Source organism: Macrobrachium nipponense, chromosome 26, assembly GCF_015104395.2.
Source record: "Macrobrachium nipponense isolate FS-2020 chromosome 26, ASM1510439v2, whole genome shotgun sequence".
NCBI lineage: Eukaryota > Metazoa > Arthropoda > Malacostraca > Decapoda > Palaemonidae > Macrobrachium > Macrobrachium nipponense.
Window position 1 is genome coordinate 16,874,012 of NC_087215.1, and position 13,661 is coordinate 16,887,672.

The window sequence follows — 13,661 nt, forward strand, 5'->3', positions numbered from 1 at the left end:
CAGATATATTGACATACGTATAAGAAAGTTGTATACGCCGACGAGTTTCAAACTTTGGCAATGGGCGCTTACTAAAAAAAAAGTATATAGTCAAATTTAAATTTAAGGTTATTTTAACTTCATTAGATTTGTTTAAAACTCCGCTTCGGAAAAATTAGAAACAAAGTTTTGAAAGCAGCACTTCTAAATATACATTCGGTCATCCAGTGCATTTGGAAGAATATTTTTAATATCTCTGTATTTGTTGTTGATGTTTTACAGCGGAGAATTTGTACCTCCTGCCATTATTATTTTCAAGACAAGATACGATGCTTCTCGCTCATATCTTTCTGCCCTCGACCCACATTGCATTGTGTTTGAATGTTATGTGGTGGACTTCTTCGAAAATTCACCCCGATAACCTTCCATTATATGTATCACTTCCCCTTTTTACCCCAATTTTTCACAATTTCTTCCCCCCCCCCCCCCACCACATTCTCCCTCGCCTGTCCATCATTATCTTTCCCCCTTCACTTGTACTACTCTCTTTCGGGTGGTGTGTGTGTGGAACATCGTGGCCTTGCTCTCTTTTTCTCTCGGTTTCTTTCCGTGAGAGAGAGAGAGAGAGAGAGAGAGAGAGAGAGAGAGAGAGAGAGAGAGAATTATTTCCTTGATTTCTTCTTCTTCTTATTATTATTATTATTATTTTATTTTTTTCTTCTTGAGATGAACTTATTATTATTATTATTATTATTATTCTTCTTGAGATGAATTCTGTTCATATGGAACAGGCTTGCAGGGGCCAGTGAGTGACTCTCTCTCTCTCTCTCTCTCTCTCTCTCTCTCTCTCTCTGCCCTCTCGTCTCTCTCTCTCTCTCTGGGGGGCTACCCTAGACAATGCCTTCTTGAACTGACAGTCAGTTCAAGAAGGCATTGCCCTATGAGCAAGAGCCCATGCCAGCACAAGGCTGGCTCAGTCCAAAAAACTCTCTCTCTCTCTCTCTCTCTCTCTCTCTCTCTCTCTCTCTCTCTCTCTCTCTCTCTCTCTGTAGGCCTGCCTCAAGCTTCCTTCAGTACATCAAAGACTTCCGGTAATCCATCAAAGTGATGATAGTAAAGTTGTTCCAAATTTTTAGGCCTTGAGCCTCTCTCCAACTTTTTCTCTCTTCCCTCTCGGTTTTATTTGGTAGGAATGGATAAAGTAATTGTTTGATCTGACTAGAAAGTGTAGAAAGTGGCTACAGTAAGTGTTTAATCCTACGTGAATGGGGTCTAGGATTAGAAAAAAAAGGATAATAGGTGTTCATAACCAACTTTTATCCTTTTATGTTTTATTTTAATCATCTAAAAGCCAGTACCTTAACATCCATGAGACGGGTGAGCGCACTTAATCTCATTCATTAAGAGTAATTTATAATTTATATATATATATATATCTATATATATATATATATATATATATATGTATATGTATATTAAGTATATAACTATATATATAATATTGTACGTACGTAAACTTGTTGACAATATTAAGGAGAAAATATATCGGTAATTCATCTCATCTTATATCATTTACCATTCAACGTTTTAGAGGAAAATCCCTGAGAATATTCATATAGAAATTAATTATATATTGTGTATTTGGGTATATGCGTGTGTGTGTTAATTATGTATGTATGCGTTTATCTGTGTATATATGTTTGTTGGTGTTATAATCATGAATTGCACGAAAATATAAAGCGAACGTTTCTCAGCAGCATTCATTGTATCATCGTACCATCATTGATGCCAGTTGTGTCGGAGAGCCTTCATTATATCCCTGATTCCCCAGAGGAGCTTTTGTTTGATCCACGACGTTCTTATCAAATGCCCCCGTAGGAAAAGGTCCGTGGGAGTCACTTTTGAGGAACGAAGTGTCCAGGGAATTTCGACGTGATAAAACGCGTCTTGTCACTGCTGAGGGTGTTGGGGAGGGGTGGGGGGGGGGGGGGTTGATTTTGAGCGTCTTACACACTGCTTGGGTGATTTTGAACGCGAATGTAATGTTTATTGAAGATTTAATGTGACAGAATTATGAGAGTGGTGTTCCCATTTTTTTTTCGTCTAAAATATCGGCAATATTTAAGCTATTTTGCAATTGATTCGGACTATCCAGAACACAGTTGTGTTTGAGATTTTATGATCAGTTAAAGGTCGATTTCTTTACCTTTAAAACGTAAGTCGGAAAAATTGGATTTATAGGCATACATTGCATATATATAGTAGAACACGGAGACATATAATATATATATATATATATATATATCATATATGGATAATATATATATAAATATATATTATATATATATATATTTATTTATATATATATAAAAATTCTTGACTCATATTAGTTAATTATTTCATCAAAATCTTTTTATATTTGCGGGCCCGGCTGATTTTTTCAGACGTTTCCATTAAGGAGAGAGAGAGAGAGAGAGAGAGAGAGAGAGAGAGAGAGAGAGAGAGAGAGAGAGAGAGAAGTGAGTTTGTCCTAATATAACATAACTACTGTAGGGAGTGGATGTAGCGTTACACTATGTTGTTAATGGTTTTCGGTTACTTATCGATCTACATAAGAGGCGGCGGAGGTTGTGAGAGAGGGGGTTGGTGGGTGGGTTGGGGGTTGTGAGGGAAAGGGAGAGGGGCGGAGGACGGAAAAAGGGGTAAGAAATGAAGATCGTTTCACTGAGGGGAAGGAAATGAGGACATTGCCCCTTGTAGACACGCGATTGGGATTATTATTTCCTTCTTATACTGATTGAAGCTAGGTTTGAATCATTCAGAGAGAACTGAAAGTTGTTTCAGTGGTTGTTTCAATGTAAATTGTTTGCTGGTTGAATCAGTCTCAGATTAATTATGGACTAATGGCAATAAGTTTGAATCAGTCTCAGGTTAATTAGGGACTAATGGCGATAGGTTTGAATCTGTTTCAGGTAAATGAGGGACTATCGGCAGTAGTTTCCTAAAAATTTTATTTTTTTTTTCGTTACACGCGTAATGATTTGATGAGAAATTTAAAATAGCTTAAGAAAAACGAAAAGTTGTAAGATCAGTGAAAGGAAACTACAGAGCAGAAATCTTAATAATTGATTTTACAGACGAAGGAAGATAGAAAACGGGATCATGTAGGGTATTTTATATTTGTCAAGAAGTTGGATATTGAACTATGTAGGTCCATAATTATGTAGCCTGGCAAATGAGTCTGATGTGTAATATTCTCTCTCTCTCTCTCTCTCTGGTGAAATATATGACCAGGGGTTAATAACCTTTAATTTTGCCTTTTTTGCAGATAATTTTATTTTTTTGTCGTAACCCTCCCTCCCCCCATCCTAATATTTTTTTTTTTCTTTTCGAACCCCACGTCTCTGTAACAGTAACGCGGAAGACTTGCTTTGGATGTCTTTCGGACCTTCATTGATTATAGGGTTTAAATCCAGTAAAGGATTACCAGTTCTCAAGTGGAGTGTGCTAAGTAAGGTCCATGCAAGTGTGCAAATTAAGTCTCATTAGTATTGGGTCGAATTATAGGAGTTTCTGGTCGTCTCTGAAAGCTGTCTGTGTTTGTCAGTATTCTTTGATTCGTGTCGATTTTTTTTTCTGGTTTTATGCATGATGTAGTCTCATCTCTCTCTCTCTCTCTCTCTCTCTCTCTCTCTCTCTCTCTCTCTCTCTCTCTCTCTCTCTCTCTCTGGGTGCATATCGAGAAGAGTGCCGTGTTAAATTGAGGGGAACTATTTGGCTTTAGTTATGATTGATAGAGATCATTTCTAATCTTATTTGTAAAGGTATAATCGGATGAATATCTGTCATTCAAGAAACGAAACGAGTCGGACACAGGCACATAATAATTGTAAATATATGTATAATATATGTAATTATAGTATACATACATACATACATATATATACACATACATACATATACATATACATATATCGCTTGTCATCGAATTATTTTTTTTTTATTGATATTGTTTTTAGTTAAAGGCAGATCGAACCGTATAGCCTCGAACTACCCAATCCCCAACGTTCAGAATTTCGACAGGACCTTCGAGTGGGCCGTAGCCGCCTGTACTATAGGCCTCTTGTAGTTGGCGTGAGAGACGGCAGGTGTTTGTAACATGTGTTAGATGGCTATCTTTATATATTATGTATTCTCTCTCTCTCTCTCTCTCTCTCTCTCTCTCTCTCTCTCTCTCTCTCTGCAGAATAGTCGTTTTATTGGTTACCTATTGCAGTGAATTTAGGTCTTGAGTTTTGTATACGTACGTCGTGCATGCTCGCGCACGAGAGAGAGAGAGAGAGAGAGAGAGAGAGAGAGAGAGAGAGAGAGAGAGAGAGAGAGATTGTTACATGTATAAAAATGTTAAAATTTTAAAAGGTCTGTGTTTTCAGTTGGTTTGATTGACACGGTTATATGGTTTCGTACGAATGCAGAAAATATTGCAGTATGAAGTAACTGGAAAGGAAAATATGAAATTTCGTGCGTTAAGTGAAAAAGTTTAATGTTCGGTATTTAAACTCACCGGAACTCTGATTTTATGCAACAGTCGTGCATCTTGTGCCCTTCCCGCGGCCTGGGTCTATATTTCAATTTCGCTGACTGGGTAACGCCACCTGGTAGATTAAAAAAAATAAAACGGTAGTTGTGTCTACGCATGAATTGCCATTTTTAAATTTGTATGGCGGGTGGTCAGAAAGAGCACCCTGCGCGTGGTTTTTTATTTGAAAAGGTCTTACGTAGGGTTTGATTATTTATTTGGCTAGTTGCTGTTTAGTTTTTATTCCGGTTGTCTACCTTCATCAGAATTAAACCGGAAAAATTGAGAGGAAAAAACAGAAGAGTTCTGACCCGCAATTAAAATGGAAAACCAGACTTGTATGTGAAATGTTATAGATCATCTATATATATATAAATAATTGCTGGCAGAGAATCCTGGAGCCTGGAAACAAATCTACTGAATCGAGCATGGCTGGCTTGTGGGATTTCATGGAGAGGCTGTGGGACGTGATAGCCCTTTGGCAGTTACCTGGCTCTGTGCATTGGGTTTTATTAATATTATATATACTAGTATATTTATTCGTCGGTCGAGAAAGGCTGTCATTTGATAGGTTCGCCATAGTAAGGCCCGGTCGTATCGACCTGACAGAAAGGTCTCAATATATTCAGGCCAAAAACCTTTTTCTGTGTACTGCTGTCAGTACAGTAAGCATTACTTAATGTTCTTTGCAGCGTCCCTTCGGCCCCCCCAGCTGTTATTCCTTTCATTCCTTTTACTGTACCTCCATTCATATTCTTACTTCCATCTTACTTTCCACCCTCTCCTGACAATTGTCTCGTCGTGCAACTGCGAGGTTGTCCTCGTGTGACACCTTTCAACCCTTTCTACTCTCAATTTCCTTTTCAGCGCTGAATGACCTCATGGGTCCGAGGGCTTGTCCCACAGCCTAAAATCTATGTTCGGACTGTTTGTCTATGTACCCTATATGCACTTCCGGTGAGAGAGGGTTCAACACCGCGTGTATTATTATTATTATTATTATTATTATTATTATTATTATTATGATGCTACGTTTTTGGGACCGTACATGTTCTAAACCTGTCACTGTTCTTTGAATGGGAGTGATCATCTCAGATGGAGAAATTTAGAATGAACTTGTCAGAATCATAAGGGGAAATGCTTAATTTGTAAGGCGTTCGTATCGAAGGGATATCAGAGCTGTCATATTCACTCATGTTCATCCGACATAGTTCGTGAGACAAAGTATTTTAATATCTGTCTTGATATTAAAATACTTTGTCTCAGGTTAGTTTTTTAGGTTTTTGTTAAGGGTTCATTGAATAAGGTAAGTGGAGGAAAGTTCATAAAATAGGGGTTGGGGAAGAAGGATTTAAGTTTTACTTAGCAGTGGCTACCACAGAGAGACCAGAGAGGAGAGGAGATGAGAGAGATTGAGAGTGAGCGAAGTGAGAGACCGAGAGAGAGAGACGGAGAGAGAGAGAGAGAGAGAGAGAGAGAGAGAGAGAGAGTCTCAATTTCCTCTAAACATCTTAATTTTTAGTTAAATGGGCTTATAACATCATACTGTTGAGAGAGAGAGAGAGAGAGAGAGAGAGAGAGAGAGAGAGAGAGAGAGAGAGAGAGAGTGAGTGAGTGAGTGTTCCAATTTCCTCTAAATACCTTAATTTGTAGTTGAATTGGTTTGTAAGATACTGTTTACCACTCACACACACACACACACACACAGACGAGAGAGAGAGAGAGAGAGAGAGAGAGAGAGAGAGAGAGAGAGAGAGAGAGAGAGAGAGAGACTTAAACTGGAAGGGAACCTTTAAGTGCCATTCATAATTCAGGACGACCTCTGTGGCTCTGGGTGGAAATTGATCGGGTATCCTCTGGCAGGCTTGGCCGTCTTATAAAGGGGAAAAAAATGGACGTGATGGATTGGCTCTTGAGCCACGTTTGATTTTGTCGTTTATGGTATATATACAGTGTATGTGTGTGCGTATGTGTGTGTATATAGCTACTTATTTTTCTCACATTTGACTTATGTTTGACCCTTTTTTTTTTTTTAATATCTTCTATGCTATATTCCTTTAGTATTTCAAAGGTTTCGTATATTCCGTGTTGTATTATTCTCTCTCTCATCTCCTCTCTCCCTCGCCTCTCTCTCTCTCTCTCTCTCTCTATCTCTCTCTCCTCTCTCCTTCTCTCTCATATATACATATATATATATATATATATATATATATATAATATATATATATATATATATATATATATATAGTACACATATTTTTTAAGTATTTTTTCCTTTGTATTGGTAACATTTTGTTGATGTAAGAAAAAAAAAAAATTATTCATTCCCATGTGTGTTTATTTATTTATTTTATTTATTTATTTATTTATTTGTATTTACATTTTCCTTCAGACTTCACTTATCCCAACCAAATATTTGCTCAGTTTTTTTCCACCAATTCGGCATTCGTCTAGTCCAGTAGATTTTAGTCATATGATATTATCTCAAACCACGTCGTCGGCTCTTCATGAAATGAGAGGACGCCACTCCCAGCCCCTAATCCATGGGTGACATGATTGAAATTTTGATTGATTGCTTGACTGAGAGCTATGTTTGTCGCATCATTATTGCCAAATTGTGTATTGACATGTATAATCTGGTTGCGTATTATTCATCGAAATTCGATACGGCGGTGCTAGTCCCCCCCGCTGAAGGGGGGTTCTAATTTAGTCGGAGGTTTTAATTATTATCTCGGCAGGAATTTTGTTCAAGGTGCACTACATGAATGGATCTGGTGATAGAAGTTAACTCTCGACGTGGTTCGGAAGTCACGTAAAGCCGTGGGTCCCGTTGCTGAATAACCACTGGTTGATACATGCAACGTAAAAACACCTTGCAAACAAATAAACAAACTACTTAATTGGATCTCGTAAATTTTGTGCCTTTGGATGTTGACTAGAGTTTAACCATTTTAGATTGGTGTCTCATGTTATTTAGAGAGTTTCAAAAGATATCTAACACCAAAAACGTTTTTACGAGATGCATTTACTGTTTATCACGCCATTTGCATTGCTCTATCACTGTGTAAAAGTGAAACTATGTCAGATTTTGCAGATTTGAAGATAAAGCTTTAAAAATATTACGAAAAGTCAGATGGCAGGGATAGTTTTAGAAATAATTCCAAATGGGAAAATACTGTTGAGAAAAGGATATAGGAGAGATTTCGATGGCTTGGATATGCCCTTCGCACTGCCCAGTGTCAGGTGAGATCCTTTGGGCACCTGTATTGGTATAGATTAGCTGGGAGGCAGGAGGAGTGGAGGTTTTTGAAAGCAGAGAGGCCCTTTACGTGTTTCTGTTGGCTGCTGTAGAAGCCTCTCTCTCTCTCTCTCTCTCTCTCTCTCTCTCTCTCTCTCTCTCTCTCTCCTCTCTCTCTCTCTCTCTCTCTCTCTTAGACATTCATAGTTGAATTATCAGTACCGTGTGAGAGACAAGACTAATTTTATTTATGGCTCTTTGTAACTGTTACGTGATGTGGTATTTTGCACTGTGGCTTTTTCACTCTGCCTTAACTGAGCAGATTCTCTCTCTCTCTCTCTCTCTCTCTCTCTCTCTCTCTCTCTCTCTCTCTCTCTCTCTCTCCTTCGGTAGGTATATATAAGGACAAGCCGTTATAAATCCATATTTGATTGGCTATTGAGTTCCCCTCTCGGATTATGCAGAGATCCCAGCTGTCGGTCGATGAATCTTAGCCAGTCCCTGTATTATTATTATTATTATTATTATTATTATTATTATTATTATTATTATTATTATTATTATTAGGACTAAAGAGCTTGACCTTAGTATGGTTTGTATCTGCCTGACTGGAGGATTACTTGGAAAATAATCACCAGATTTTTTGTAATTGAAAATATTCTTTTGGTGACACCCCCCTTCCCGCCCTTCTTCCAGGTACCCATCCCGCGCTGGTTACAGGTGAAGATTGGGTAGCTTTTCGCCCTAGAAACTGTAACTATTCTGTATTTCCCTTAATGTCCAGCTTTAACTTCAGAACCCGTTCGTCCGTCCTCGAGGTGTTTCGTCGACGTTCGTAAATACAGACGAAAGTGAAGCCAGAAGAAGGATCTCGAATTTCTTGATCACTCAGAAGTTCCTGAATCTTGAAATACTTTAATTTAGTGTGTAATTATTTGAGCGAGTTTTCTGTGTTATGTGGTCAGGGCGGAGGCGTGGGTTGTACCGAGAGGTAATGTTATGATATATATAATTGTTATAAGTGTATGCAATCGTTATTTCAGAAGTCTCTTTTGACCTTGACCATCATTGTATACCAGTATGTATTAATTATTGTTATTTTTATAGGTCTGTAGCAAAAAAAAAAAAAAAAAATACTACTCGCTTATACACAGAAAACATTTAAGCATACTCGTATTCAAGATTCGTGATATTGTGTAGAATTTTAAGATCATTGAGACCTGAAGGATTAGTGTAAACTGGCAGTAAAGTGTGTAGTTTATTTACGAAATAAAGTGTAGATGTGAATGGCCCAAAATATAACAAAAATGCGAATGTAGCATAGATGGACAAGAGATGAGAATACGAAGGTGCATGAAAAAAGAATACGTCCAATTATGGAGCGAACATAGATACCTCCAGGAACTGCTATTACGTCTATCAAGTTATGAAAAGGAAGGAACGAATAAGAAGCTCCGTTTCTCTGTCGGAATATTATAGAACGTAGGCAGCGAAAGAAACTGCCCATTTCTGTCGATACCGGAAGGCTATAAATTTTTCCTGAATGATATTAAAAAGAGAGGGAATTTTTTTTTTTTTTTTTTTTGAGCGATCACAAAAAACTGCCAATGGATTTGTCGCCGTCGTCTTCTCCCGGAGGATTCTTTTTCATTTCGGGCGATTGACTTTGATTTTTCTGCCTTGATACTCGTGATGGGAGAATTATAAAAAGTTTCAGCGGATTGCGCGTCAGTGGCTGGGGGCGGCGATAGTGTCCCTGGTCTATTATCTGTAGGATGTTGAAGACAGTGGTCTGTTGGGTTGAAGATTAGTGTTAAGTGTTAAGTTAAATGTAATCATATGCAATTAATGGGGAAACTTAATATTTTACCCTCCCCCCCAAAAGGGTCTTTCATGAAATATCTAAATGTTCATCTGGGCAGTTGGCTCTGTCCTGTCTAGCTTACGTTGGGTCGAAGTGTGGTGGTTTGGAGACCGGAAATATTTAAGGTTCACCCGTATTTGAGACATCGAAATGAATGTAAAATATTTTGTCGTATGTGGCAGTTGTTTGAAAGCTTATTGGAAATTGTAAAGGGCGTATTTTATATATATATATATATATATATATATTATATATGTGTGTGTGGTGTGTGTATATATATATATATATATATATATATATATATATATATATACACACATACATACATACATACATATATATGTATGTGTGGTATATGTACAGTCGATCTCTAGAGTTCTAACGATTATGAATAATAATAATAACGATCATAATTTTTTTTTCTTTTTTTTTTTCGAAAGTAACTGTCGTATAAGAAGGGGATCCTTGTTGTTATGCTCATTATGACCTAACTATTGAGGGGGCATGGGTAACTGGGGTTGTACGATATTAATTACTATCATTAATTTGTTACAAGTGAAATGTGCCTTATCGCCCTTATTTCTCTCAGTCCAAAGGATGAAAGTAGGATGCACAGGCGCCAACGCCCTAATCCGAAATTCGAGCCATACGCCTGCCATTTAAAAGAGGGTAAGTGGTGAGTGAATAAAAAAAAAAATTATCCTCACGGCTGCTCTTAGAAACCCTAGGCCTTCCTCTTCATGTTAAGCTATTAGTTAATCTCAGAAGTCGAACTTTTTAGAAGGGAAAATAAGGGGGGGGGGGAGAGGGCGGGATTGTTTGAAACCCATACATCAATCAAGCTGTTTAGACCCCCTACAATTTAGTTGCGAGCGAAATTGGGGAGGTAGGGGGTTTAGGGTCCAGTCACTTTCTGGCTCCGTAATCTTTGCAAACTTAGCTGGATGAGTCTCTCTCTCTCTCTCTCTCTCTCTCTCTCTCTCTCTCTCTCTGTCTGTCCTCCCCTGTGTATCGCTGGCTATCGGATTGTATGCGTTTTCATGCCATCCCGCTTCCCCGATCAATAAATGTAGGGTTCAATGGTCGAAAAGTAGTGGGTAGGGTGGGATGGGGTGATAAGGGAATTGCGGGAGGGGGATGGGGGAGGGGAGGATGTAAGGGGAACGCTTTTCAAGAAGGGCCCAGTGGAGTAAAGGAGGGGAAAAGTTGTGTAGAGCGTTGTTTCGCTCAGATAAGGTATGGACCGGGGCTTTTAGAGATTTCAAGTTTTTTGATGTTACGTAAGGATGGGCTGATGGGGGTCTCTCTCTCTCTCTCTCTCTCTCTCTCTCTCTCTCACACAGAGTTTGCAATTCGCTCTTTCGCACGCATACAGTTTGTTAAATTGGTTTCATTTTTAAACTGGTTCAGTTACTCGTGACATGTTCTTCATCTGGCTGTTTTACTACCGCTTGGTTGTTATACTTATAATGACAGTAGAATGCTTGGTTTATATTTTCCATACTTATAATGACAGTAGAATGAATCTTGGTTTATATATTATTCATTTTTAAATGTTAGGTTGCAAGATGTGCATGTCCAAGTATTTGCTTTGTAAGAAGCTCCAAGGTATAGTAAATTAGTTCACGAATTTCTTATTTTTAAAGTTGCCCCAGATGGACAAAACTGTTCGATTTACTTAGGCTCCTGCCAAAACAAAAACTGTGTATGAGCAAAGAGTTTTTATTATACCCGTGTTTGCTTTGAAGCATTTGCCGTCTGACTTAAGTTTTCGTGTTATCAGATTAGCAAAATTGCCATGTTTCGGTTTCCCAGAATGGCTTAAGCTGAAGTCTTTGAAAGGCGAGGTTAATCCCCACATTTCTGTATTGTTAGTTTTTGGACTCAGGTTAGCTCATGGTATTTGGTGGTTCCTTTTCCTTTGGCCTGTGCATAAGACATTTATTGAGTATAAATATGTCAGGTGAAGGAGATTTGTAGGTAAAATGCTCTTTTTGGGGTTTTTCTGTCTGGCTTTGTGGCTTTCTTCCGCTAAGTCCTGTAGAAGGCATAAGTATACGTTTTCTTTGAGGTAATTGAAACATTCATTGCATTAGATAGAGGTTTAATTTGGTGGAACAATAAAGGAATCTGTATTATGAGTTGAGAAACTTGTGGCAAGCGGAGAAAAAGTATAAATAGCTTGTACAGTTACATTTTGTTAACTGGAGAATCATGTAATTTGTCGGCTGAAGAAAAATGTATTTATCGTTGTAGGTAAAGTAGCATACAATACAAAAATGATTACATTTTAAGAATTTCCTTCTCTCTCTCTCTCTCTCTCTCTCTCTCTAAGTTAAGACAGGAAAGTCTTGTAGTATCTGGAAGCCTCACTTCCAGTGTTAACCTTGGTTCAAGTTTTCTTTGTGTGCTTCAGTGTGAGTCGGTTTCTTTAATGGATTTTGTGTTAGTGAAGGGATATTTCGTTCGTTGTGATTTTTATTTTGTTTATTTTCTCTTAGACTTGGTTTGCCGTTGTGGGATTGTTATTGAAAGTAAGTTTTCTTAAGCGACCCTATATTTGTATGGGAAATGTTTATGGTTGGGTTTAAGATACCCCGCCCCCCTGGGGGTTATTTTTTTTTTCTGGAAAGTAACTGTCATGATTTGGTGTCATTTTCTCGTGTAGTGATGTTTCTGTCATTTGAATAATTTCCGTCGCTTACTTTGAAATGGTATTTAGTTTTCGCCAAGAAATTGTATGTCTTCCGAAGGCGTAAGATTTCTCGTGGAATTTTAGCCTTCGTGTTTGAACGCAATTTTCGTCACAACGTATATTTTCTTTCTTGGACTTCGACTTCGTTTTCCTCCTGATCGATTTCCGTTTTTCAGAGGGATGTCATTTACCCTGTGGAATTTCGCCTTTCCCAGATAGGTTTATGTTTCCTAGGGTTTTTCATTTATTGCAATTTATTTTGGAGATTTGTAATTTAAATGTTTTGGAAGGTTTATGTTTCCTCATGGGGTTTCATATTGCATTTATTTTGAGATGTAATTTAACTGTTTGGAAGGTTTATGTTTCCTCATCGGATTTCATATTGTATTTATTTTGAGATATAATTTAATTGTTTGGAAGGTTTATGTTTCCTCATCGGATTTCATATTGCATTTATTTTGAGATATAATTTAAATGTTTGGAATCGCATATTAATTGTGGATTTTAACAATTTAAATGTTCGAAATCACATTTGGATTTTGGATTTAAATGATTGAACTGTTGATTTATAATTTTTAACTGTTGGAAAACCATTTTAATTGGGGATTTAAAAATGTACTTGTTTGAAATAACATTTTAAATTGAGGATTTTAAAAAGTGTAACTGTTTGAAATCACATTTTAATTGAGGATTTTAAAAATGTAACTGTTTGAAATCACATTTTAATTGAGGATTTAAAAAATGTAACTGTTTGGAATCACATTTTAATGGGGATTTAAAAAATGTAACTTTTTGGAATCACATTTTAATCGTGGATTTAAAATTTGTCCATGTTATCATTTTGCTAACAGTTTTTCTCGTATGATTTGATTTTTCAGGAGTTTTGGTTTCCTACCGCGGATTATGTTTTCTATGTAAGTTTTGATTTTGAATTTGGACTTATGACTTCAGGGAAATCGAGTTTCCTTAAAAGAAACTGCTTGTCTTAATGGAAATAATTTTCCCTTTGGTTTCCTGTTTCCCTTAATGAATTGCATTTTCCCCTTTAATTTTTATGACGATTTCTTGGTTTGAATTATTTTACTCTTGATTTTCCTCGTGCGATTAAATAAAACCTTTCTTTGGTTTGTTTTCCCCCAAATGAATTAATTTGCACTTTCATTAATTTCCGAATTATTCTTGATATTGAATTTTTCTCTTTTCGTGATTTATCCCCAGACATTCGAGTGAGAATTAATTTGTCTTCATGATTTTACCCCCAAACATTCGAGTGAGAATTTTTTTATTCATGATTTTACAACAAACA

At 37.2% G+C, this 13,661-nt stretch overlaps 1 long non-coding RNA gene across 2 annotated transcripts in view; it reads left to right on the plus strand.

The window, feature by feature from the left end:
- The window catches only part of LOC135199991 (uncharacterized), a 37,068-nt gene extending 23,799 nt beyond the window's left edge, over positions 1–13,269 (plus strand). The window contains exon 3 of one of the 2 annotated variants that reach the window (XR_010311166.1): positions 13,234–13,269. This is a non-coding gene — a long non-coding RNA (uncharacterized LOC135199991). Of the gene's footprint in view, positions 1–10,249; positions 10,269–13,233 lie in introns of those variants that run through there. The other variant, XR_010311165.1, reaches the window with a different exon arrangement.
- Positions 13,270–13,661: the final 392 nt, after the last annotated feature.